This window comes from Pinus tabuliformis, chromosome 8, assembly GCF_031772625.1.
Source record: "Pinus tabuliformis cultivar Carrire ecotype Pingquan chromosome 8, CPIR1, whole genome shotgun sequence".
In the NCBI taxonomy this organism is placed as follows: domain Eukaryota; kingdom Viridiplantae; phylum Streptophyta; class Pinopsida; order Pinales; family Pinaceae; genus Pinus; species Pinus tabuliformis.
The window spans coordinates 1,516,538,485-1,516,565,571 of NC_142294.1; the positions used below are offsets into that span (position 1 = coordinate 1,516,538,485).

A 27,087-nucleotide genomic window follows, 5' to 3' on the forward strand; every position below is an offset into this window, starting at 1 on the left:
TAGTTGTGGCTAAGATACAATCAATCTAGAAGTCAATATACTACATGTTGCCTTGCAAATGCTTTGTCCACTGTGAAATAATAACATAAGAGAGCAACTTGCAAGATTTGGAGCATATAATATTTTAGTACCCAGTGATATAAATCATGATAATAGCATGCCAGAACTTTGATTTTCTGATGCAACTTACATCTATCATGATCTCACTCGTAACATAGACCAATCAAAATTTAATTTTCATTAATCAATGTGGAAAACAACATTTGATACAAGTTGACTGCAAATCCAAACAAACTGAGATGATACACAGAAATTACGAAATTTCTCTAGACAACTGATTCGAGTTTACAATTTTCCCATGAATAACGGAACATGGATAAACTTGTCTATTGTTTGTAAGAATATATAATGATTTCCAGAGAAATATTGAACCATCTTAAGTGGGAAGAAGATGAATGATATTCTTAAAAGGGAATTTCCACAATGCATTATATAAATATAAAGAATGAATGGAACCAATGAACACTAATCAGTCTTCAACATTCATTGAATGATGCATCCAATGAGCTTTACGAAATGAATTTTTTTTTTTTTTTTTATGGAAACAATATCCACATGTAGACTGTTGACCAGAAGATGATGGAAAAAGCTGCCAGAAGATAAGTCCATAAGAAAAGCACAGAGCACTCATGTTCCCCCACATTGAATAATTGTGCCATTGTTCCTGCATCACCACAAATTCACTCCTCTTAGCAAGAAAGAACTCATATGCTTATTGCATGAAAGACTAGAAAATTAGAAATATATATTGACCAAACTAGAATTGTTTGCACGAGAGAAGTTGCTTGATTTTGGTGTAACCTGATAGTTCTTAATTTCTATAATTTTCAGTCTTTGATCAAATAATAAAACAACAATGACTAGAACATGTCCCATTGTTGGGACTTCCTAAAATTAACAAAAAAATTTGAGCTGTCAAAGTAACTATTAGGATATTAGATATCATTTTTGGGATTCAACTGCGTTAAGTAAGTCATTCAAACGTATGACCATTTCCATGAGAGGTAGTCGTAACTGACTAATTTCTCATGATTTTTGAATAGTTCACTTAGCACTCATTGCATCGGGTGATGCTCACAGGGGTGAAGAAGTGGGATTGAAACTAGTGAAATGTGGAGAACGAATCACATAGCATCAATCATCACTTCCGGGGCTTGCACCCGGTAACCAGGACTTCCCAGGAGGTCACCCATCCCAGAACTCCTCTGGCTCAAGCGCGCTTAACTGTGGAGTTTTTCCCACAATCAAGCCCACTTAGCTTGCTACCCCATTTGCAAAACCTTAGCAAGTATTGTGCCTCATGAACCATTCAAGTAGAGATCCCTTGACTCTTTTTGAATTTAAGTTGAAATGAAAATATTATGATGAATTGGAAAAATCATGTGATTAAAATTGCATGTACAGTTGAGATATGTGAACAATGCTACTAACCAATATTCATAGCTGGTGGGACTGCGTATTGGATCATCAGAACAAAGTGATACAATGGATCTTCTGGCAATAACCCAAGATCAGATGCTCCTTTAACTACGAATATTCCAATCAATGGAAGTAATACGAGCTTCACACAGATAACCAGTACAATAATCACAGGTCTTAGCTTTGAAGAGCTTAAACCTGCAAAGATAGCCATGCGTTGGATCAGACATCATTTAGCAAAGAAAAGGAAAAGGAATATATTACCGTTCATCATAATGCATTATTAAGATCAACATAATCAAAAGCTTTCACATCCAGCCTAAAAAGCAATGCTACATTCTGACTAGAAACATTTTCAAGACAAATGTAGAGTACCTTTGACTAAATTTCCTCCCAATACAAGGGTGATGCCTGGGATGGTTCCATCTCTACACCAAAGATACAAAGACAATCAGAAATTCAGTTGTGTAAATGCCTGATTCTAGCATTTCATATTGGTTCCCAACAACCGAATATCAATAAATTCTGAAATGGTCAGAAACAAATATACTCGACGGAAAAGCTGAGAAAAAGGAAAGTAAGCTGATTCAAGAACTGAATGCTTAAGTTTTTCAACGATACCAACAACCGAATATCAATAAATTCTGAAATGGTCAGAAACAAATATACTCGACGGAAAAGCTGAGAAAAAGGAAAGTAAGCTGATTCAAGAACTGAATGCTTAAGTTTTTCAACGATACCTTCAACCATGACCTATCGGAGGTAGCAACTATAATGTTTACTTATTATTATAAAATAAAACTCAACATTACACAAGATGTATTAAACTATTAGGATAGTTGAAATGAAAATATTATGATGAATTGGAAAAATCATGTGATTAAAATTGCATGTACAGTTGAGATATGTGAACAATGCTACTAACCAATATTCATAGCTGGTGGGACTGCGTATTGGATCATCAGAACAAAGTGATACAATGGATCTTCTGGCAATAACCCAAGATCAGATGCTCCTTTAACTACGAATATTCCAATCAATGGAAGTAATACGAGCTTCACACAGATAACCAGTACAATAATCACAGGTCTTAGCTTTGAAGAGCTTAAACCTGCAAAGATAGCCATGCGTTGGATCAGACATCATTTAGCAAAGAAAAGGAAAAGGAATATATTACCGTTCATCATAATGCATTATTAAGATCAACATAATCAAAAGCTTTCACATCCAGCCTAAAAAGCAATGCTACATTCTGACTAGAAACATTTTCAAGACAAATGTAGAGTACCTTTGACTAAATTTCCTCCCAATACAAGGGTGATGCCTGGGATGGTTCCATCTCTACACCAAAGATACAAAGACAATCAGAAATTCAGTTGTGTAAATGCCTGATTCTAGCATTTCATATTGGTTCCCAACAACCGAATATCAATAAATTCTGAAATGGTCAGAAACAAATATACTCGACGGAAAAGCTGAGAAAAAGGAAAGTAAGCTGATTCAAGAACTGAATGCTTAAGTTTTTCAACGATACCTTCAACCATGACCTATCGGAGGTAGCAACTATAATGTTTACTTATTATTATAAAATAAAACTCAACATTACACAAGATGTATTAAACTATTAGGATAGTTGAAATGAAAATATTATGATGAATTGGAAAAATCATGTGATTAAAATTGCATGTACAGTTGAGATATGTGAACCATGCTACTCACCAATATTCATAGCTGGTGGGACTGCGTATTGGATCATCAGAACAAAGTGATACAATGGATCTTCTGGCAATAACCCAAGATCAGATGCTCCTTTAACTACGAATATTCCAATCAATGGAAGTAATACGAGCTTCACACAGATAACCAGTACAATAATCACAGGTCTTAGCTTTGAAGAGCTTAAACCTGCAAAGATAGCCATGCGTTGGATTATACATCATTTAGCAATGAAAAGGAAAAGGAAATATATTACCGTTCATCATAATGCATTATTAAGATCAACAAAATCAAAAGCTTTCACATCCAGCCTAAACAGCAATGCTACATTCTGACTAGAAACATTTTCAAGACAAATATAGAGTACCTTTGACTAAATTTCCTCCCAATACAAGGGTGATGCCTGGGATGGTTCCATCTCTACACCAAAGATACAAAGACAATCAGAAATTCAGTTGTGTAAATGCCTGATTCTAGCATTTCATATTGGTTCCCAACAACCGAATATCAATAAATTCTGAAATGGTCAGAAACAAATATACTTGACGAAAAAGCTGAGAAAAAGGAAAGTAAGCTGATTCAAGAACTGAATGCTTATGTTTTTCAACGATACATTCAACCATGACCTATCGGAGGTAGCAACTATAATGTTCACTTATTATTATAAAATAAAATTCAACATTACACAAGATGTACTAAAGATTGATCATAGAGATGCATACCCCAGTAAAGAAATGGAGTCTTGGATTACTCGAAGAGGAGAAGATACACCAACAAGTAAAGCCTTTGCTTGTGGGATTGCTCCAACAATAAATCCTGCAACCTGCAATAACCAATAGAATATCAGACAAGAACACAAATACATGAATCAACTTTTATCAAATACACCAAGTTCATTGGGTGACAAAAGCTATGGGAGACAGATATTGCACCATGAATTAATCTTATTTTTTAGCAGTACCTTCATAGTACCTGTTGTCGCTTCAAATCACACCAGCAGCACAAGTGCTGCAGGGGAGATAGAAAGCCTCCTAGAGACAGCCTTTGGGTTGATTGTAGACCAATGCCTAGGACATCTTAAATAGAGGAATGCTTAAGAGATTATCTGTGAGGGGTTATCAGCACTCCAATTGTCACATAAAAAGGTAATAGGAGGGGCTTGGTTCAATAAGCCTTCACTGAGGTAGATTCAAGCCAACTCATGGATCCAAATGCTAGGGGTATATTGGGGTAATCTCAAAGAGAAATGGCTTCTTCCTCTGGTGGCCGACACACGGAAATGAGACAGCTTAAAATTGAAGTCGTAGTAATGATGGAGAGGAGGAAAGGAAGGAGGGAAAAGATGCATAGGGCTGTAACAAACAAAATCCTAGGCAGCAATGTTCCAGCAGAAAGTGGAATTCGATGGATAGGGCTGTAAACAACACAGAATCCTAAACCACAGTTTTCTGGTGGAATGATAGAAATAGAGGCATGCGAAAGAAGGTTTCAGATCAAACACGACATGGGTATCATTCTCTGCCAAAGCTAACATAGATATGGGCTAATACAGGTCCTATAGGTTAATCAAATGCACAAGTAAATCTGTAATTTTACAGGTACTGCAATGCTAGTGAATAACACATATAGGTCTGTGATAAGCACAGGTACTGTCTTCTATGAGCAACTAAGATAAAGCCATAGATTGAAGAGGAACCAACTACATTCATTATACTATTTCAAAGGAAGAAAAACACAAATGAAATGAGATTATCGAGAGGAACATGCTGCACATTAATCATGCTTGGAAGCAACAAGGAAACACCGTTTATCTCAAAGGGTCCAAATAACCAGTCCATACATTCAACACGATATCAGTGAAGCCCCCATGAATAAACACATTAGAACCAAATGGTATCACAGAACTTAGACCCCTCCTAGGTGAGAAATTACAGAACCTCTGTTATATATTTCATCCCCCTATTTATAAGAAGAGGGAGAGAGCTTTGAGTTACAATCAAAATATCTGAGCCCAAGCCCCAACTGTCATTCGAGACTAGCTGTCTCGGCTCTATAAGGCTCTGCTACCACCTACCTAAAGATTACAACAAAGATCGACTCCCTTTCTTGGAAAAAATGCAGAAATAAATGCACAGAGAAAGAAAATTGAGAGAGGAAAGAGGAGGTGTCCCCTTGATGCTTCAATGGAGGCCTTGGATAGAGCCACGTTCTTGCTATCATCAGGCTCTTTTCGGCTGCTTGAGGCGGTTCACTGCTACTCAGGCGGCTTCTGTCAATTCTCCTTTAAATCCCTGAGTGACCTGTTTGGAGGAGTAGGGAGTTGAGTGGGAAAGGTGTGTTCCTGAGTGGTCCTTTCCTGCATGACGAAGTAGAGCACCATGTCGTGCCATTAAAACTTCCTGAATCCTCCCCATACCGATCTACAGTCGTGCCATGTCTTATTTAATATCACCGCTGCCGACCCATCCGCCCATTTAAATCTCTGTACAGTGCTATCGGTGTACTGTGCCGCAAGCCTTTAAATTATTTAAAACAGACGAACAGGCGAGCATTTTCAATTAACTCTTAGGCCCCCTTTATTTATAGCCCCTTTTATGAATTTCCTTATACGACCGGGGGTTGGAACCAAAGGCCCATGTGTTTGGCGCTAAAGCTCTCAATAACTGTGCGGGGGGGCCTTTTTCTTTATATCGCAGAAGTCCCACATCGGTCGATTTCCCGGACCTGAAATCTTTATAAATCATAGCTCATTATATATCGCATCTGAGGCCTTTCCTTATCGCAATCGCAATCACCGATAAGCCTGAAACCAAGAACCACCGATCACCAATAAACCTTCTGATGTCATCATTGCCACGTGTCACCCTGTGAGTGGTGACACGTGGCACCCGAAAATAGCCCCATAGGACCCCTAAAAATGCCAAAAACGAGTGACACATGTCCACCCACCACGTCATCATCCGTAGGTGCCACGTCATTGCTGGCATCAGTGGCCATGTCAGCTCAGTGGACCAATCAGAGGCCGCCACGTGCCCCCTGGAGAAGAGAGAAAAAGGCCTACCCGACCCTGCTTTTCCATGCTTTTCCTTTGTATTTTGTTTTCTCGGCCCCACGATGATGCACCACATTATCACACTATCAAAAGCTTGCAGGTCCTTTTAAGTTGAAACGCCTCCAAATTGCCGATCATCGAGGCCCCCTGGAGGAGAGAGAAAGGGGAAGCTGCCGCCTTGGTTTTTTCATGATTTTCTTTGTTAACACTTTCCATCCCTTCTCCGGTGGTGCAACAATATATCGGCGTTCGGGACTGCGATATGCCAATAACCTTAGCGTGTGCCCCAAGGATCCTGCTGATGCTCTTTACCTGCCTAGACCCACCGATGCCGATATGCGATTGCAATGAACCTCCCAGGTCCCGATTGCGATTTCTCCCTTAGACTTGGTCATTTTTCTTGTTTTCTGATTTTTTCAAAGGAATTCTTCAATAAGGTCTAACCTCTGATCAAGGAACCCTTTTTAGACTTCTATATACCACCAAAAATATTTTTCTAAGCACTACGCAATGGAGAGGGTCCCATCTAGCTCTAATAGTTTATATGGCTCAAAATTTGGCATCAAACTTCACTGCTATTGGGCATTTGCAGCAACTAATGACTAAAAAGCTGTGAGTGACAACATTGGCTCCCACTGGTGACATTGCCTTTGCTTGCAAGGTGCTGAGAACTTGCAGACCAATATCCTTCACCACTGGGCATGGAGTCAGTAATAAATGCATCTTTGTAATCAAAAAATCCCATGGGACTTTATTTGCTAGGGTACTTCCCTCATCAAACTAAAATGCAAAAATAAAAATTCTAACAACTACAAAGTAAATGCTCAGCTAATGATCTTATTTATATCCATTCCTACTTATGCACAGGGCTCAATTCACCTAAGTGAGTTCAACCCTCCAATGGAGCCAAGCCAACATTTGGGTGCTAAACCTAGTGCCTTCATGTTGCTGAAAAGTAAAAATTAAAACAGGCATGCACCATGAAAAGTCTTCAAGCAAAGAACCTGATACATGTTGCCGAAACAACCTCTATTATTGGCTTAAGAATATGCTCATGTACCCAGCCACAAGGTCATGGAATTGACCAGGAAAATTTGCAGCTGCCTCTTTTTCACAGATAGTTTACTGACCAATATCTTCTTGGTCAAGGCAGCCACAATTACTGTCCAACTCTTCAACTTTAGCTTTTTCAAGGAAAACTTGTTGCTGATCTTTTACTACCCATTTTTCAATGGCCAATCCTCTTGGAAATCTGCAATAGATTCTTCATTGTCTGAACTATAAGAGTCGTAGATTGGGGAAACTACTAAGAATCCCTAGCAGGGATCTTTCTGCCATAGGCAGTAGCAGACTCTGCGTGGTCCTTTAGCTTTGGGCTTTTCTTGAAAAACTTGGTGTTGGGAGCCTTCTCCCCACTTATTTGTAAGTGGATCCCATTGACAATTTGTAACCAGATCATCCTCCTCTAAATCATATGAATCATAAATCAAAGGAGGTAGAAATTCAGATAGTGGAGTCGCCAGGATGTTTACCATAGAATGAAACAATGGAGTCACCAAGGTGAGAGATCTTCAACCCACACTTCCCTTGCTCACCTAACAGAGGGAATGTAAAAATTTGTCGTACCCAGGGAAAAATATTCTAATCCGTTCCCCAGCAACGATGCCAGAAAGATGTTGTCGCTTCAAATCGCACTAGCAACACAAGTGCTACAGGGGAGATAGAAAGCCTCCTAGAGACAACCTCTGGGTTGATTGTAGACCAGTGCCTAGGACATCTTAAATAGAGGAGTGCTTAAGAGATTATCTGTGAGGGGTTATCAACACTCCAATTGTCACATAAAAAGGTAATAGGAGGGGCTTGGTTCAATAAGCCTTCATTAAGGTAGATTCAAGCCAACTCATGGATCCAAATGCTGGGGGTATATTGGGGTAATCTCAAAGAGAAATGGCTTCTTCCTCTGGTGGCCAACACACAGAAATGAGACAGCTTAAAACTGAAGTCGTAGTAATGATGGAGAGGAGGAAAGGAAGGAGGGAAAAATATGCATAAGGTTGTAACAAACAGAATCCTAAGCAACAATGTTCCAACAGAAAGTGGAATTCGATGGATAGGGCTGTAAACAACACGAAATCCTAATCCATGGTTTTCCGGTGGAATGATAGAAATAGGGGCGTGCGAAAGAAGGTTTCAAATCAAACATGACATAGGTGTCATTCTCTGCCAAAGCGAACATAGACATGGGCTAAGACAGGTTCTACAGGTTAATCAAATGCACAAGTAAATCTGTAATTTTACAGGTACTACAATGCTAGTCAATAACACATATAGCTATGTGATAAGCACAGGTACTGTCTTCTATGAGCAGCTAAGATAAATCCATAGATTGAAGAGGAACCAACTGCATTCATTATACTATTTCAAAGGAAGAAAAACACAGATGAAATGAGATTACCGAGAGGAACATCCTGCTCATTAATCATGCCTAGAATCAACAGGGAAACACCGTTTATCTCAAAGGGTCCAAATAACCAGTCCATACATTCAACACGATATTAGTGAAGCCCCCATGAATAAACACATTAGAACCAAATGGTACCACAAAACTCAGACCCCCCGAGGGTGAGAAATGTCGGAACCTTTGTTATAGATTTCATCCCCCTATTTATAAGAAGAGGGGGAGAGGTTTGAGTTACAATCAAAATATTTGGGCCCAAGCCCCAACTTTCATGTTAGACTATCTGTCTCGGCCATGTAAGGCTCTGCTACCACCTACCTAAAGATTATAACAGGGATCGAATCCCTTTCTTGGAAAAAAAGAAAATCGAGAGAGGAAAGAGGAGGTGTCCCCTTGCTGCTTCAGTGGAGGCCTTGGACAGAGCCACATCGTTGCTGTCATCAAGCTCTTTTCGGCTGCTTGAGGCGGTTCAGTGTTACTCAGCTGACTTCTGTCAATTCTCCTTTAAATGCCTAAGTGACCTGTTCGGTGGAGTAGCGAGTGGAGTGGGACAAGTGTGTGCCTGAGTGGTCCTTTGCTGCGTGATGAAGTAGAGCACCATGCCGTGCCATTAAAACTTCCTGAATCCTCCCCATACCGATCTCCAGTCGCACCATGTATAATTTAATATCACCATTGCCAACCCATACGCCCATTTAAATCTTTGTAGTATGTACAGTGCTATCGGTGTACCATGCTGCGGGCCTTTAAATTATTTAAAACAAACAAACAGGCAGACATTTTCAATTGACTCCTAGGCCCCCTTTATTTATAGCCCTTTTTATGAATTTCCTTATATGACTAGGGGCTAGAACCAAAGGCCCATGTGTTTGGCACTAAAGCTCTCAATAACTGTGTAGGGGGGGGGGCCTTTTTCTTTATATCGCAAAAGTCCCACATCGGCTGATTTCCCAGACCCGAAATCTTTATAAATCCCAGCTCATTATATATCGCATTCAGGGCCTTTCCTTATCGAAATCGTCGATAAGCCTAAAACAAAGAACCGTCGATCGCCGATCTTCGATAAACCTACTAATCTCATCACTGCCACGTGTCACCCTGTGAGTGGTGACATGTGGCACTCGGAAACAACCCCATAGGACCCCTAAAAATGCCAAAAACAAGTGACGTGTCCACCCACCACGTCATCATCCATAGGTGCCACGTCATTGCTGACGTCAGCTGCCATGTCAACTCGGTGGACCAATTAGAGGCCGCCACGTGGCTCCCTGGAGGAGAGCAGAGAGCAAAAAAGGCCTACCCGATCCTATTTTTTCATTCTTTTCCGTTGTATTTGGTTTTCTCGGCCCCCCAACGATGCACCACATTATCGCACTATCAACAGTTTGCATGTCCTTTTAAGTTGAAACCCCGCTGAATCGCCGATCACCGATCGCTGATGCCCCCTAGAGGTGAGAGAAAGGGGAAGCTCTCGCCTTGGTTTTTCATGAGTTTCTTTGTTAACACTTTTCGGCCCTTCCTCGGTGGTGCAACAATATATCAACATTCAGGACTGCGATATGCCGATAACCTTAGTCGTGTGCCCCAAGGATCCTGCCAATGCTCTTTACCCGCCTGGAGTTGCCGACGCCGATATGCGATTGTGATGAAGCTCCCAAGTCCCAATTATGATTTTTCCCTCAGACTTAGCCATTTTTCTTGTTTTCTGAGTTTTTCAAAGGAATTTTTCAATAGGGTCTAACTTCTGATCCAGGAAACCTTTTTTAGACTTCTATATACCATTGGAAAACTTTTTCCGAGCACTACGCAATGGAGAGGGTCCCATCTAGCTCTATTAGCTTATGTGGCTCAGAATTTGGCATCAAACTTCACTGCTATTGGGCATTTAAAGCAACTTATGACTAAAAAGCAGTGAGTGACAACAGTACCAGAGGTTTTTCCAAGAACTAAGTTGAAGGGCATTGTTATTGTAAACTGGATTTTCTTCCATCTTTGATCCTAATCATTTTCTCTTCATTGAGTGAAAAACACCAAGTACAATTCCTCCCATATGGCTGAGGACCTAGCTACTTGTGACAACAATCATATCGCAAATATTTGAAACTTCGGGACATGTCTACCATGAAGTGCACACCAATCCATTGAATCCATGCAGACTAACCTATTATACTTAGCCTCCTTTATGACAACCTCACCTTAGCCACGTAAAAATTCGACAACACTAACAATGGATGATGGATGCCTCCTCTCTTATACAATCAACTTTATTCATTGTAATCAGGAATGCCTCCATTACCCGTATTTTTTTTTGAAAGGGGACCTTCTTTCTTCAATATCATATTTTGGATTCAAGGAATAAGATGTCATAAGGAGAAGTGCGATCAACTTGTATTATGCCCATTTAAACATCACTCTAATCGTGGATATAAGTTAGGATCTATCTTATTGGTGATGGATTTAATTTACTCACACAACTAACGTTTTACCTTTTCGTATATCTCTCCTTAACATCATCTATCTATTTCCATGTAGTGGATCATATCACATAGTGGTTCAATGAAATCAACTACAAATTTAACATCATCCTAAAAATAACTATTGAAAATCTTATGCCTCACCTTAATGATAATGTCTGAATGCCCAACTCTCAATGGCAATGTCTGAATGCCCACTTGTCATTGATGACAGTTATACATAAAGCCCCTTTAACTTGCATAGCCATTGCCGAATAATGTAGTATGAAACAATCTAGTATAGGTTGGCTTAAGCAACTCCACCTTATCAAACTTTTGGAAAATGGCATGTGATTGGTGATGGTTATATATAAACATCTGAATATTTATCCATCTTCAATTAACTTGGCAATCCAAGTTATTTTGTCAATGTCCTTTAGTGCATTATTCGATACATTAAAAAAAATACTTGTATTGCTTTTGGACTATCAGCCTTACAGCTTTGCTAAGGGGGGTTTTCTTTGTAATCATTTGCACAACCTTAGGTGGCCCCTTCTCATCAATAGCCTCAAATAACTAGTCCTTCAAGAACAAAGAATTTTTGCTTTTCCTTGAACAAATGGTTGCTCTCAAAAGATAGGAGCAAGATATTAAAGATACAATGATGCTCAAAAGTGGATGATTTCAGGTGTCTTTCCAAACATCACAATGGAACATCCATTAATTCTTCATGACAACTTCAAAGGGGCCATAACCTTTTTAATGCATGCTTTCTTCTTGTTAAACAACACTGTGCAAAGCCTCTCGTAGCTATCTGTTTTATACCCTACAAAACCATCATCAATGACATAGACCATTTGCTTAGACCATGGGGAATGGGCTGCATCAAATGGGATATAGCATGCAAAGAAAAACCTTGCTATAGAAAAATCAGCACCCACCACACCCTTGATATCAAACATATCCACAAGTGCATCTATCAAACGTTTCTTCGTACAATAAGTGCTTTTAATTTCTGATGAAGGCAGTAAACTTCAAGGGATTGTGGAAGATGTTCCACTTTTGGTAACATTATTCTCATGATAAAGGAAGTTTTGCGTTGCATCCCTAGGCCTTCCATTGTTCATTCATGAGAAAATTTAAATGAAAAATGAAAGCCTGAGAAAATGTTTGATAAAACCCAATGAAGTGAAAAGAAACTAACCAATCGTTACAAAATTCCCACCGCTTGAAAAAAAATTGGTTCTCCTTGACAAACTCACACACTGCTCACTATTGATAAGAATACTCTCTGGGAAAATTCCTCCTTTATTGCTTCTTAAACACACAATGTTTAATATGGGGGCACCGAATAAAAAACAGTGAAATAATGGTTTCTCTCACCTTTTATGTGTTTTTCATTTGTCAGTAGCCTAGAGTTTTCAGTCTATAACCTATTCCCCTTTGACTTTATTGTCATTTAAATCTGCTTTATTATCAACTTTTTTTTTCTTTTTAATGGTGATTCTAGAGCACGGACTAGTACCTGGTTTGCATTCCCCCTAACCCTGCAATATTGTTTCAACCAATGTTACACAGGGATGCATTCCAAAGGGTAGGGAATATGCTCCCCATGACCCTAGCACGTGGTTTCTCTAAGGGAGGGAAGTGGGGAATTTATCCACATCAAAAAAATGAGACACTCCCATGCTCCCTTTCAACCAAGGATAAAAGGAGTAAAAAAATAAATGAATGTGAACCTAATACATAGGCAGTGTTTTTTAGAATGAAAATAATTCTAATTTAGATAGGGACCAGGGCTGCGGGAGAGCTTCCCCCTGGTCACTCTCCCATGATTCGTTTTGCAAATACAGATGCACCAGTGATTGGGGAGGTGTATGAGTAGATGGGTAACATGTTGGGGAAAATAAAATATATTTTTTAGTCAAAAGATCCCAATTTGTATGATCATATTTACAATTATGTGTGTGCAGGGTGGGATAAACTTAACATTCCACTACATGCCTTGGCATATATCCTTATGCCAAAACACTACTCTACATCTTGGTTGTGCAAACCTACACCTAGGGGTGGGGTTAGGACCGAATCCCATACAGATCCAGAGATACAAAATGGCCATATGACAACATTAGACAAGCTAGTCCCTGACAAGGAGTGTGCTAAATTGCATGGAGAATTAGGAAAAATACTTCACTATCACTAGAGTGTTTGGTTCTTTGCATGCAATGGAAGATAGGGATAGATTGGATGCTATCACATGGTGAGACATGTATGGCACCAAGGTGCTTTGGAAAAATTAACAAAAAAAGTGCTTTCACATGTTGCAAATACTTCCTCTGTAGAGAGGTGTTGGAGCACCTATAGCTTCCATCCATAATGTGAGAAGAAACAACCTCAATGAAAACGAGGCAGAAAGCTTAGTTTTTGTGCTTTGTGCACAACAACTTGAGGTTTTTGACATATTATTGTGAGTGGGCTCGTGCTCATATATCATATCTGACTTGGGACAAAAATCCAAAAGAAGATAATTTGGAGGCTGGAGCTATACATCTAGAAGAAGTAAAAATAAAACCTTTGAAAGATGATGATGAAGCAAATGCAACAGCAGCAGCCATGCCACCCCCATCATCTAGTAGCAGTGCTCTAGTTCCACAAGCTTTCCTGCCACCACCTCCATCTACATCCTCACGTGGAGGTCATGTATCTTCTGGTTCTAGTTTTGGACATGGTCGTCCGACTATGCGGGAGGAGACTCCCAGTAGACCACGAGCTCCTCATAAATTCGACATTTCTCGTGGCAAGAGGCCCAAGCAGTGGACAATAGATTTACTTGTCTTTTCTAGTTTCTAGTAGTTTTTATAACTATTGACTCTTTCATATTTATTACTATAATTTTTGTAAACAATTTATGACAATTTAAGTTTGAAGTTGGCAATTATAACTCATTGATAATGAATTAGGAATATGATACTTCGTGAAAGTTGAAAGTTGAAACATTTCGTTTCATGTTAGATATTCTTTGTTATAGTTTGGTTACTTGGTAATGATAATGGTTACAAGTACAAATTTAGTGATCAATGATGACAAATGTTATATATTGAATTTTGAAAGCTCAAAACTTTAAGATTGATGAATCTTCAATCATGAGACTCAATATGTTGTAACTTGTATGTTACTAACTTGTGGACATGGTTGATAAAGATTATAACTTCTAGATGATTGATGTTATATGGTTTAATCCATGTTTTTATGCTTTTTATACCTAACTCATCATTCTACATGCTTTTGTTGAAATATATGCATCAAAATATATAAGAGTATATATTATATAAAAATTTGCTCCCTGTTTCGCTTTCGACCCGGGAGCTTTTGAAAATGTCGCTCCCCGCTCTCACTTCCGCTCCCGCTCCCAAGCAGTCTTGATAGGGACATTCCCATGGTTGTTCCTCAATCCTGTATGTAAGTTAATACATAGGTAGATGAGGAGGCACCTAATGAAACACCTTCAGTTGGTTGGCATGCCAAGGAGTATCCTACAGAATGCAAATAATTTTGATTTCATGACATGTCCACGGTTGGTCCTTATTCTTTCATGCAATAGTTGCATACAAAGAAGGCTAGGGGGGTATTGCCTTAAGAAATTGACGTTGTCATGTTCTTATATTAGTTATATTAAGACAGATCTGCAGCTAAAATTTGTAAATATACTAAGAAATATAGCGGTAGTTGATTTGTGAATCATAATTAGTTACATCATTACATGTATAGTTTTGTATAGTTTATGTAATGATGTATGTTATTGGTGCATTGTTATTGCACCTAGAACCTAGAGTAGCATGGAGTATCTGCAGCATCAACAGCCCAAGCAAAAGGGTCATATTTGCAATTTAATAAACTAAATTGAAAAAAAATTAAGCCTATAAAAACCAGATAGATCCAACATTCTTATGTCTTAGCCCCTTATCTTTTAATCATAGAAGGAATTATGTTTCTATTTATTTTGATCTTTCATGGGGATTATTAGATCTAAGGTTAATATAGCTATGCACTAGCGTATAATACTTCAATGATTTATGTTTCTTTTTTTGTTGGCTTGAGCCACAGGGATTTGAACCCTGAATCTTATTTTTTACATAATACTTCATATCATGGCGATTTCCAATTCAGCTACACCCCATGGGCTTCAATGATTTATGATTCAATTTTCATATGTTTTACTATTAAATTTTTAGTTGTTTAAGTGAAGTACTAAATGTTGGAGACCTAACATCCCCTATGATGTCCCTGGGTGCTTCCACACATCCCCAGGATGTGTTTTCCCACTCCTACGTCCTCGCATCTCAAAAACTTGGCGGAAAATTGGTTTCAACATGCCCATTTCATATTTTTGAGTCTATTTGATTTTCTTTTAGATGTTAGACTCTCTAACAACTTAGGATAAACACAGCCAATTTTCAAGCAACTCCTTTACAAGTTTCATTGCAATTCTAAAAGTAGAAAAAAACAAATATAGAAGGAAAAAACCATCCACATTGATATCTGAACGACTTACCACACCAATGGTAGGAGGTGCTTTTAACTCCTCAAGAATTAGATTTGCAGTTTCAGTCATGTAGTGTTTACCTTTTCTGAGAAAGGTTTGAAAACAGCTTGGATTTTCATCCGAGGAATGGAATACCTCCTACAAGAAAAGCACAATATATTTCAGTCAGTATGATCCGGAAAAAATTAATACTTAATCAAATATGCTTCAGAACATAGTGTCAAAACTACATAGATGCTTGTCTATTCTGCCTTTCTATCAAAAGCAAAATCTGACCAACTATTGTTAACATCTTTCTTTTCTCCTTAATGGCATTCAGTGAAGTTGGAAATGACACACAAGAAGATAATCCTCCTCAAATATCATATATGCATTCTTAGTGCAACAACTTCTTACACAAAAAAATTGTGTGTCTAAGCAGAACTTCCAAGTGCTGTGATGAGACCGTTCCCACATTGAAGGAAAGTTTCAAGTCTAACAAAAAATTCTCACTCAAGTAAATTTTGTTCAGGGATACAAGCACTTTCAAATTCAAATATTTTAAACCATGGTACACGTTCAATGTGAAGGTGATCAAGAGTTTCTAAATAAGAAGATATGGTGAGATTACAATGGATACACAGCCCACCTTCATTTTGAAGATGCTTCAAAGGCATGAAGATGACTTCAACAAATGCTAGAATAATTCCAAATCAAACGTTTAGATTGCATATTCCAACCTCTTAATTGAAATTCTTGAATGGCAATGAAATCCTTACAATGCCGTTTGCCTTTGGCTTATCAGAAGGATAATCTCCTCCAGAACTTGGCACTGCTGGAATAATTACTATTCTCTGCAAAAGTTTAGATGTTTCTCCAGCATTTAAATAACTGATATTTGGGATATTCTCGTGAAGTCCATTTTCTAATTCCTTCATTTCATTAATTGGGCTTGCTGATCGTATAAGATTGTAGGTATAAGTCCATGTGAAAACACGGCCAATCTGGCAAGCCAATTTGAAACAATCAGAAAATAACAAAGTAACAAAGGGATACACCCTGCTTGGATTTATCATCTACAGAAGGAAGTAAACTTCTGAAGTGTGGAAATGAGCATATTTGGGTTGCTAATAATAAAGAAACATTGTCAATGCTAAGTTTAAAGTCCAGAAAATTAGTTAGAATCATACCGCCATAGAAAGTGAAACATACGCTGTCCCATTTAGTTTGCAAATGCCAGGCTCTCCAAAAGGACTTTCCCGTTCATGACACAATGCAGGAACAACGATGATAAGAAGATTTCCCATGTTTCCTGTATACAATTAGAATTTGACAACGTTATTCAGGATGCAGTTCCTTCTGTTTCAAAATTTGGGATTGTTAATTTAAAAATGTAGTCTGTTTCTCCTTCAGCTAAACTATTTGTGAAAACTAATTAACAGAGACAACTTAATGTGGGTTAATAATCACACTGTCTGCTCTTTCACAGACGAATGAATATAACACAACAAACTATTTTTGAAATAAAAGGAACATTGGATCAATACATCAAAGGTCAACCTGGTTTTTAACCTTCATTTCATAACAGAAGAACATGCATTTAGTTGCTCCATTGTCTTTCCTTATGTTACATCTAAAATCAGCTATACTATAAATATTCAAAACTGCACAACCTATGCTATAAATGTTCAAAACTGTACAATGCAACAGATATAAGTACACATACCTCCACAGCAGTTTGCAACAACTATGCCATTTAAATATTCTGGAGGCTTGGTTATTTTAACAATAATCCATCCGAGGATAGCTCCAATGAAAAATGTAAGAAAAACATTGAATGGCATAGACCACCTGAAAAAAGAAAAATGCAGCCAGCTTTAAGGAAGGAAAAAGCAATATAGAAAAAATGGACAGGGCATTTTGAGTAAGAATATGATATGAAGCAAATGTTAATGAAAATTCTTCTGTTTCAGAAATAAAGGCTAGCAGCAAACACTCTCCCATGGCCTTTAGAATCTTTGTAATTTTACATGGTTTAATAAAGTGGGGCATAGGAATACCAATAAATTATGACTTCATAGTAAAATCTCCCAGGAATATTAGAAGAAAACGGCATCTATTTTCCAAGGAAATACCCAATTTTCTAGGGATGGCGCCTTTAGAAGCTTTGTAATTTTACATGGTTTAAGAAAGTGGGGCATAGGAATACCAATAAATTATGACTTCATAGTAGAATCTCCAAGGAATATTAGAAGAAAACAACATCTATTTTCCAAGGAAATGCCCAATTTTCTAGGCATGGCTAAAGAACAATTTCTACAAGAATTTGATTCTCATCAAGACTTATCCAACTGAAATTGGTAAGTGAAGAAATCGGTAATCAAGTCAGCACTTACAAGATTATTGTACTGGGCTATTGTCCAAGACATTTAGAAAAGTGTGTTAAACAGAAAGTTTTCTCCTTGACCAATTAAAATAAACTTTCTTGGGAAAAAATTGAACTAATGTCTTCTAAATCTCTCTTTTGAGAATTACCATTGTTTCGATCGTAATCTAAACATCAAAAGAATCTTGATTCTCTTGATTCCCCGACAGCCTACCAACCAAGTATTTGAGACAACAACTCAGGGTTAGACCAAGGTCTTCGAGAACCATCTTCTTTTCTTTGTTCAAAATGTTAAAATAGATTTATCCTTTTCATTATGTCACTTAGAAATTCCATATACTCCCAATGTACCCCTCCAGCCCAAAAGTAATGCATATGGCTAAGTTTCAGGGTATACATGCAATCAATTTTGCAATAATTTCATTATTCATATATAAGCGTAGGAAATTGGAATTATAACAAGTTGCCCAATTGATCTTCCATCTTCTAGCCTATTGTTTGAGTCAAATAGCCTCTTCTTAGGGCTAGTTTACTATTGTTTTGTTTGTGATGGCCATGATTTTGACAAAAGCAGCAGTACCAACTCTCTGTTAGGAAGCTCACTCATTCTTGTACATATTCTCCCATGAAACTAGTACTTTAGGTTACTTCTTCGAGGGAAGCAAGCTTGATTGAATTTTGATTATATAAGTAACACCTTCATTGTTTTAGTGTGATTTCTTTCCATCTATAATTTTAAAAGTTTTGACATTTTGACATGAGAATATGAAAGTCACAAGGAAAACTAATATCTTTGTGAATTGTAGGACTACATTTTATTTTCAATTTTTTCATTAAAAGTTAAGTCATCACTACTCCAAGAAACCTATCATAGTTCAATTACCATGTATAATAATGCACCCATGATTGTTTGCTCTGTTTCATTTTACAGTTTGCTTCATTGCATCATTAATTTAAATTCATCTCAGATCCTTTAAAAAATGTTCTCTGGACAATGACAAATTTACTAAGTGGGAGCTGATAAAATCATCTTTGTCTCTACATGAACTATATCTTCCATATCCCATGTCTATTTATACTTTCTCATGGGTATTTATAGGGAGTCTATACCTACTAACCTGATTATTATATTATTTTCTTTAACTACATAGGGAACCTATTCTGTGATTATGGCCACGTTACATTTTTCCAAGGTACATATAATATATTCTGAAGTTATTCTTTCCCTCATAACCTTTCATCAAGGCTATTTAAGAATTTAAGGAATAATCCAAGCCAACCATGTGTCATGCTTAAATATTTATAGGCTTTAAAGGCTAAATCAAGGTTATTTAAGAATTTCGGAATAATCCAAGTCAACCTTGTGTCATGCTTAAATATTTAGAGGCTTTGTAGGTTAACAATTACTTTTGAATTTCCTACGGGGCATAGAATAGATGGTGATGGTGTACTGTTAAAGCACTCTGTAATGTGAAAGTCACCGGTTCAAAACTTTTGGGGGAAAAAATCCAACCATGTTAAGGGCTGGTGTGGCCCAGACTAGGTGCAATCCCAGGGTGATTTTGATGGCTTATATGCCCATGGGTCGCAGTTTCTGAAGCCAAAGGTTAAGAGTGCAGTCATCTTAGGACTCACACAACTTAGCAAACAAAGAAAAAGACAATTATTTTTTAATTGGTTCAAGTTGTAAAGCCTAGAGATAGGCAGATTGTATTCCTCATATTAAGTTGGAAGCCCTGTTTTTCAGGTAGACATGTTGTAGCATGATGGCTTATCTAATCACATGTTCTGATTTTCTCTCATGCACAGAGAGGATGCTATTTCAAGTTTGGAATAAACTACCATGGTAGGTATGGATGTGGTAAGCTTTACCCATATGCTAATCAAATTAGATGAATCTTTGATTAAAATGGGGAAAAGTATATTAATCTCAGATTTTTTGGGACCAAGTTATGAGTAAATGGAAGCCTAACATGTTGATTTCCTAGACAACTGGCAGGTACAGCGGTTGGCAAGCCATGTATCCTGGTAGATGAATTTCTTTTTATACGAATATCAGCAATTAATTTTTTCAGGTGCAAAAGGAAGGAGCAGAAAGTTTAAGGATGAAGGCCACAATGAAGAAGCCAAATTGAGTTGTAGTTTCGAGACCAAGCAAAGAGAAGCCACCCATGACAAAGGGTGAAAAGAAGAACCATAAGAGAAGCCTTGATGGAAAATCAAGAAGAGATTATTGATAATGTTGTTGATATTTTGCTAAGCCTTTGGGAAAGACCAAAATTTTAATTTGTAGAGATATACTGGGTATTGTATGTATTTCTCAATTAAGGGGGTGGTGTTAAAAATAATTGAGAAACAGATCTGTCTCTAGCATAGCTATAGCTCTGCTGTAGACAGATCTATTTCTCAATTATTTCTCACATCTTGATGTTCTCCTAGTTTGTCTTTTTGTCAATTTGATCTTTAATAATAAAAAATTACAATATTACCAATTAAAATTTATTATCAAAAAAATTCCTATGATACAGTCCTAGAGATTTCCTTTTCACCAATTTCATCTAGTAAGAAATCTCTATTATATCACTATCTGTTAGTAAAAAGCATGTCAAAAGATTGTATATGATACAATTCCATGCTCATTGAAAAACCAATTTGATTAATATCACAAACAACTTAAAAATAAAATAAAGCCCTCCTTGAAATCACTGCACTAGAAATTAAAAATATTACATACCAGGAAATGAGATCATTGAATGTCACTGACTGTGCCAGGCTTGCAAACATAAGAGCTGGTGTAAATACCGTGAATACGACCTGTTGAGAAACAAACACAAAATTCCATGATTATGCAAGTAAAAACTCTCACAGGCCACAGAACTTATGTGGTCTTGAATGAATTAAATTATTTTGTACTCAATCCTTCCTCCAGATTGTTATCTCTCATCACCATATCTTATTGGCACAAGTACCTCCCTCTCTTTTTTTTCCTTCATTTAGTTTTGTTTTCTTTCACAAGTATATTATGCCAAATAATCTCAGTAAATAGCTTTGTATAGTCTAAAAGCCCAACAACACTATACTAGTTGAAGGTGACATTGTGATTCAAACAACACTAAAATATGCAAACCCAATTCACAGTTAACAACACCAATGGCATTGTAAAAGTTGAAGTTCCTGTATGCTGAACTAATAGGTAGACATCAGTATATTTATGCAGCAGGTTAACCCTTACCTTATTTAAACTTCTTCGAATTTCTTCAGTTAGCACTCCAGCATATTGAGTTGACAGACCAGCCCCAAGACCACTTATGAAAAGAACGTTCACAATGGGCATACATGCCACAGTCAGAAGGTCCCAGAATGCCATCCTGTTTTCTTAGTTCTTTCTCGGGTTTTTAATGAATATTTTGGTTAGTTCTTAGAATCAATGCCTCTCTATGCCTTGATTCACTCGCTATAACCCCATAGCAAATGCAAGCCTTCTGTATATTGGGTGAAGCCTCTGGCTAAGACACTGTAAGAAATCCAATAGAAGAGCGGGACGATCCCTGAAAAAAAGGGAAGATTAAGAAACTGAATTTTTCATTGGTTTGAAGAATAAAGAAATGACAAATTCAGTCTTTATAATCTAGAAATAACAACAACAACAGAAAATGACATAAATTAGATGGCCCTTCAGTTTCACAGAGCCAAACAATTATGCAATTTAGATCAAGGTCTAACATTTGCAGACATTTACTTTAAACATTGTTTCCTGCAGGCTGCATCCTTAAGTCAAAGTTAAAATCCAAACAGAGCATACTAGAGCTGAAGCAGGGTTGATGCCCCTATTCCATTCTCTTGGGCTTCTCCTCTAGGGGCCCTGATATCCTTTTATATCTTCTGCCATTATGGCCCACTGTACCATGTGGAGAGCACCCACCAGCTGGGTATCACGGTCTTAATCAGTTTTGGAACCTAGTGAGCCTCGTTATAAGAATAGATAAATATTTTTCTCTGAATTTCAGTAAACCTATTTCTGAGAGCCTTGAAAAGCTACAAAGAGCATTGCAGAAGGTTGAAGGGGTAGTGGCAGTCAACTGCACCTACCAGCCTAAAGGCAAGACTCAAGAATAAAGAGGCCCACACATCTCTAATGTGGAAAGTATGAAAGATATAATGTGACAAGACAAAATCGGTATTGTTTATCCCAAATTCAAACAAATGCAGATTTGTCAAGCATGAAGCATATTAGCAGACAACTTAAAGATCTATTGAAACCACTATCTTTGTAACTTACAATGTCGAAATTTATTGGACTGTCTACTTTGCAATGGTGGAAAATGCATGTAGCAATACATAGCTTCAGAGCCAAGTGCCGAAAAATTCCTAAGTCATCCAATGCTACATATAGCTGTATAACACTGAATCTACCTATTTATTGGACAAACCCTAAAGGGCCTTTGGACCTGTTTCACCAGCCATGAACTCGTGACTCTGAACTGTAACTAAATTTAGCAAAAACAAAGCCATGGTTTCATGTTTTGAATGCTTTACCTGAATCCTGGCATCAGATATGTCACTCTCCACCATACCATGAAGCTATCTGCTTTTATTTTCATGCAGAAATCTAGATGATCAGTTTGGTACCCAAAGTACAAGCGGATACAGACTATCAATTTCTCTGAAAATAACCATTCCCTGAAACGCAAAAAGAAAATAACCCTCTTTCGCACTAATAGCGTCACAAGGTCTGGAATGTATACTATGGCAGAGTCAATGATGCTAAATTCTACCACACAGGATACTAGCCTAGGTCTCTATTGAAACATAGAATTGGAAAAAACCTAAAAGCCAAACAAAAACCAAATAGCAGAAAAAAATGAAGCCAAACAGAATTTACTACAGAACAAACCTGTAACAGGGCAAAGAAAATCGTCTGCGTAGGAAGGTAATGCTCTAAATTTTCTCAACGAACAACTTCGATTGTCCCAAAGATTGAATGTCAACTCCATTTATATAATATGATCTGACACTGTCCTGAGCAGGTAAATCAACGTACAGAGAACGCCGGCATACAACTTTGTTCTGTGTGCCGGCACTGAACAGAGTATGTGAGATTCCCAGTAGTATGATGCCACTGGATTCATACTAATGTGTTGATATCTATCGAGCAGAATTGCTGACTCGTCACATAGAATCGCATCACTTTCTAGATGAATCCGCGTGCTGTAAGGATCGACATACAACTTGCATCTATGTGCCGACATTGAACAGAGGATGCGAGATTTCATGTAATATAATGCCCTCTGAATTAATAATGATCATTGACCGATATTTATCGAGCAGTATTGCTGAATCGTTACGAAGAATCACGTCATCGTCACCAGCACCTTTCACGAAATTTGTAGCGCGATGCTACTGTTATTTCCCACTTGCGGCTGTAGTGCGATGCTACTGTTATTTCCCACTTGCGGCTGAGTAATATAGCGATCTAATTTGAATTAAAGTTCACCATTAATCGTAAATACATTTTTATACTTTAACGCTGAAGATTAATTAATTATAATTGCATAAACGGACAAAGCTGTTTATCTCTCGTTTATTTTTTAAATGTTTTAACTTAACATTCAGTTTAATAATTCATTATAAATTATAATTATAATTATAGTCCGCTAAAACATTTGATTGAGTCTAGAGATTTATTTTACAATTTAAGATCTAATACCAGGGGATGTGAAAATATGTCTATTTGTCTATTTTTTTCAAAATAAAAATAAAAATTAAGTTTTAAATTAAAAAATAATGTCAACTATAATAAAAAAAATGAATATGTGGTAAAGTAATTAGAAATAAAACAATGAAAATTAACACATTGGATTTTGCACTTTAGGAATTTTGATTCTTCTCGGCTCATGTTAGATCGTAAAATGGACCTATGTTGATTAATAATATGTTAATTAACGAGTTTAAGCTTTTGTGATCCATATCTACATTATAAAAAGAAATATTTTTGCAAAAATCACATCAAAGAATGTATGTCGACGTGTTTAGAACCAACGTCACTATACATAATTAACATATTATAAGAAGAAATATTTCGGAAGAAATCACATTAGTGTGGTTCATTTTCGAACCAACCAACGTAGTTCATCAATGAACCACACTGGTTAGTTCGAAACACGTAGACATATTCTTTGATGTGATTTCTTCATAATAATTTTTTTTATAATATGTTAAATATGTATAGTGATTTTTTCAAATATTTCTTCTTATAATATGTTAATTGATGATGATGATGATGGTTAACGTCTGCTGACACCAAATAATGGTCTACGGACCTAAAGAAACAAATTATCTATTTTGATTTAAGATTTTATTCCTATACTCAAAAAGCTTGGAGAGAAGCCTCCCGACCTCATTATAATTTTGACATTGTAAAAGGCTAGGAAGGTCAATATTGTAACAAAGATTGTGAAACTGAGATCTACAGATAACTTGTGTTTTATTTTTATAAGATGTAACTTATTTTATAATTTATTTTCGTTATAATAATAATTTATTTTTGTAAATGTTTTCACTTACCATTCTAAGTAGTTAAAATATTTAGAAGTTATAATAATTAATAGTATGTTAATCATGTATAATGTGAAAATAATTATAAAATTGGTAAAATTTATCTTATACTTTATTAATAATTAATAATAAGTTAATTAAGTATAGTGTAGAGATAAAATAGAATTAATAAGGATTATTTTAAGTTTTTAAAATTAAAATAAAATTAGATATATAAATAATAGTTATTATTAATAATAATATTTTAAAATTTGTGAATATATATTTTTAAGTGGTTAATCATGCTATAATAGACGTTTGTATCTTTATCACACAGTTTTATTAATAAATCATTTCTATACTCATATTTTAAAATATTTAGATGTCAACTTAAAATTGGATGCTCTCACAGTGTTAATAATTATTGAAAATATTATATATCACAACATTTTGAAATATTTAGATGTCAACTTAAAATGGGATACTCTCAAAGTGTTAATAATTATTGAAAATATTATATATCACAAAATTTTTAAATAAAAATTTAAGTAAAATTAAGTATATTTGATATTAGTATAAAAAAAAACTTAAAAAGTGATATCCACATTTTTTAATTTAAAATAAAAAATTTAAAAACCTATTGTGTTATTTTATTATTAAAAAATAAATAATAATATTAAAATAGATTATTAAATTTTATTAAATTTATAATTAATAATGTTACAATAAATTTAATAATTAGCTGAAGGCTTCCTTATATTGACCCCTGTGAATGTACCGTCGTTGACTTTTATCTTATTTATTTAGAGACGGTTGCCCCGTGTGAATGTACCGTCGTTGATTTTTATTTTATTTATTTATAGACGGCTGCGATTTTATGTAGGTGGAATATTCTTTGTCTGAGAAGTTATCTACGGTGGTGATTTCACCGACCCAGCATTACATTTTAATCACTTCGTTATTGCGCGTTAAATGGAAAATGAAATGAAGACTAATCCATGTTCGGCTTGAGTGGAGGGAAGATGAGGGGAAATGCTATTTTCAACCTTATAGCGAAGTTAATGCGGTTTGACATGGTCGCTTGATAACCCGATATAATAAGCAATTTTTTTTTTCTCTAATCATCACTGCGCGATTATTATATTTGGATATCGAGCAGCCATGTCAGGCCGCATTAATTTTGCTATAAGGTCGTATATAGGAGTCCCGAAGATATGCGCCACAGAGAAAACAAACGCAGAGCGTCTCGTTTCTTTTCATTTCATGGGAATTCAGATATGTATAAAATTGAAATATATTGTATAATTATCATAATTATAAACTGAATTATATATCTCATATACAACGTATGAAATGTTTACATTATTTTTTGGATTTTTTATTTTTTATTTAATTTTATTGGATAAATTTTAAATTTCATAAACAATATTTTATTAGAGTTTTTTTTATTTGATGAACATTTTTTAATGTGTTTTTTTAATTGTAAGATGTTTATTAAATATATTATTAGTTTATTGGTTAATTGTGATAAGATGTGTATATTATGTATATGTGTATATTTGTATATCGGGCTAAATGACCTGCACTAAATGGATCATGGCTTGTGTGGAAGGGGTCAACTTCGTCATTCTCATCAATGGATATCCCCACATCCTTCTTCTTAGCTGAAAGAGGGTTGCGTCAGGGATGCTCCCTGTCACCTCTCTTATTCATCCTGGTCCTGGATACTCTTAGTCTACATTTGAAAAGAGAGGTTGCTTCAGGAAATATCGGCCCTCTATCCATTTCCGGAGGTAACTCCTTTACATACAACCTTTTCGTTGATGATGTCCTACTATTTGCTTTACTATGTAGACAATCTTGGCTCGTTATGCATGAGATATTAAAATCATTTCAAAGGGCCACTGGCTTATTTATCAACGAAGGGAAATCCTCCTTTCATTTCGGTAATGTTAATTTGGACGAGATGGAGTATATATCTCAGCTATATAACATCCAGGCAGTTTCCATCAAAGAGGGCATCAAATATCTGGGGTACCATCTTAAGCCCACGGGTTACAACATTTCTGACTGGTCATGGATCATTAACAGATTTTACAAGAGAATATCGGGGTGGGAATTTAAATGTTTATCCTTAGCTGGCAGAATGATACTCTCTCAGTCGACTCTAGCACAGTTTTCTGTTTATTGGGCACATCTGTTTTATATTCCTTCAACTATCATTAAAAAATTAAACTGTCTAATGGCTACCTTTATCTGGGGAGGATTCAAGGATAAGAAGAAATTCCATCTTGCTAAACTGGAAAAAATCTCCCTCCCCAAAAAAATGGGAGGTTGGAGCTTAATGAATCTTCATCTGTTCGGCTTGGCACTATTATGTAAATCATTTTAGAGAGCGGTCTTTGGGGAAAGCCTATGGAGTGAAGCTATTAGAATGAAATATATGGGGAACAAGGATATATATTATTGGTACAGGAACATATTTAT

The 27,087-nt window shown here is 36.4% G+C and overlaps 1 pseudogene across 1 annotated transcript; it reads right to left on the bottom strand.

Annotated features, from left to right (window-relative positions):
• Positions 1 to 241: 241 nt before the first annotated feature.
• LOC149241657 (protein PIN-LIKES 7-like) lies at positions 242 to 23,392 on the bottom strand (annotated as a pseudogene). The gene is made up of 12 exons (XR_016246593.1): positions 22,961 to 23,392; positions 22,603 to 22,651; positions 21,299 to 21,614; positions 20,801 to 20,880; positions 17,407 to 17,531; positions 16,871 to 16,992; positions 16,421 to 16,684; positions 15,711 to 15,839; positions 3,918 to 4,018; positions 3,563 to 3,615; positions 3,199 to 3,384; positions 242 to 724 (listed from the first exon to the last, which is right to left on the bottom strand). The product of XR_016246593.1 is annotated as a protein PIN-LIKES 7-like (transcript).
• Positions 23,393 to 27,087: the final 3,695 nt, after the last annotated feature.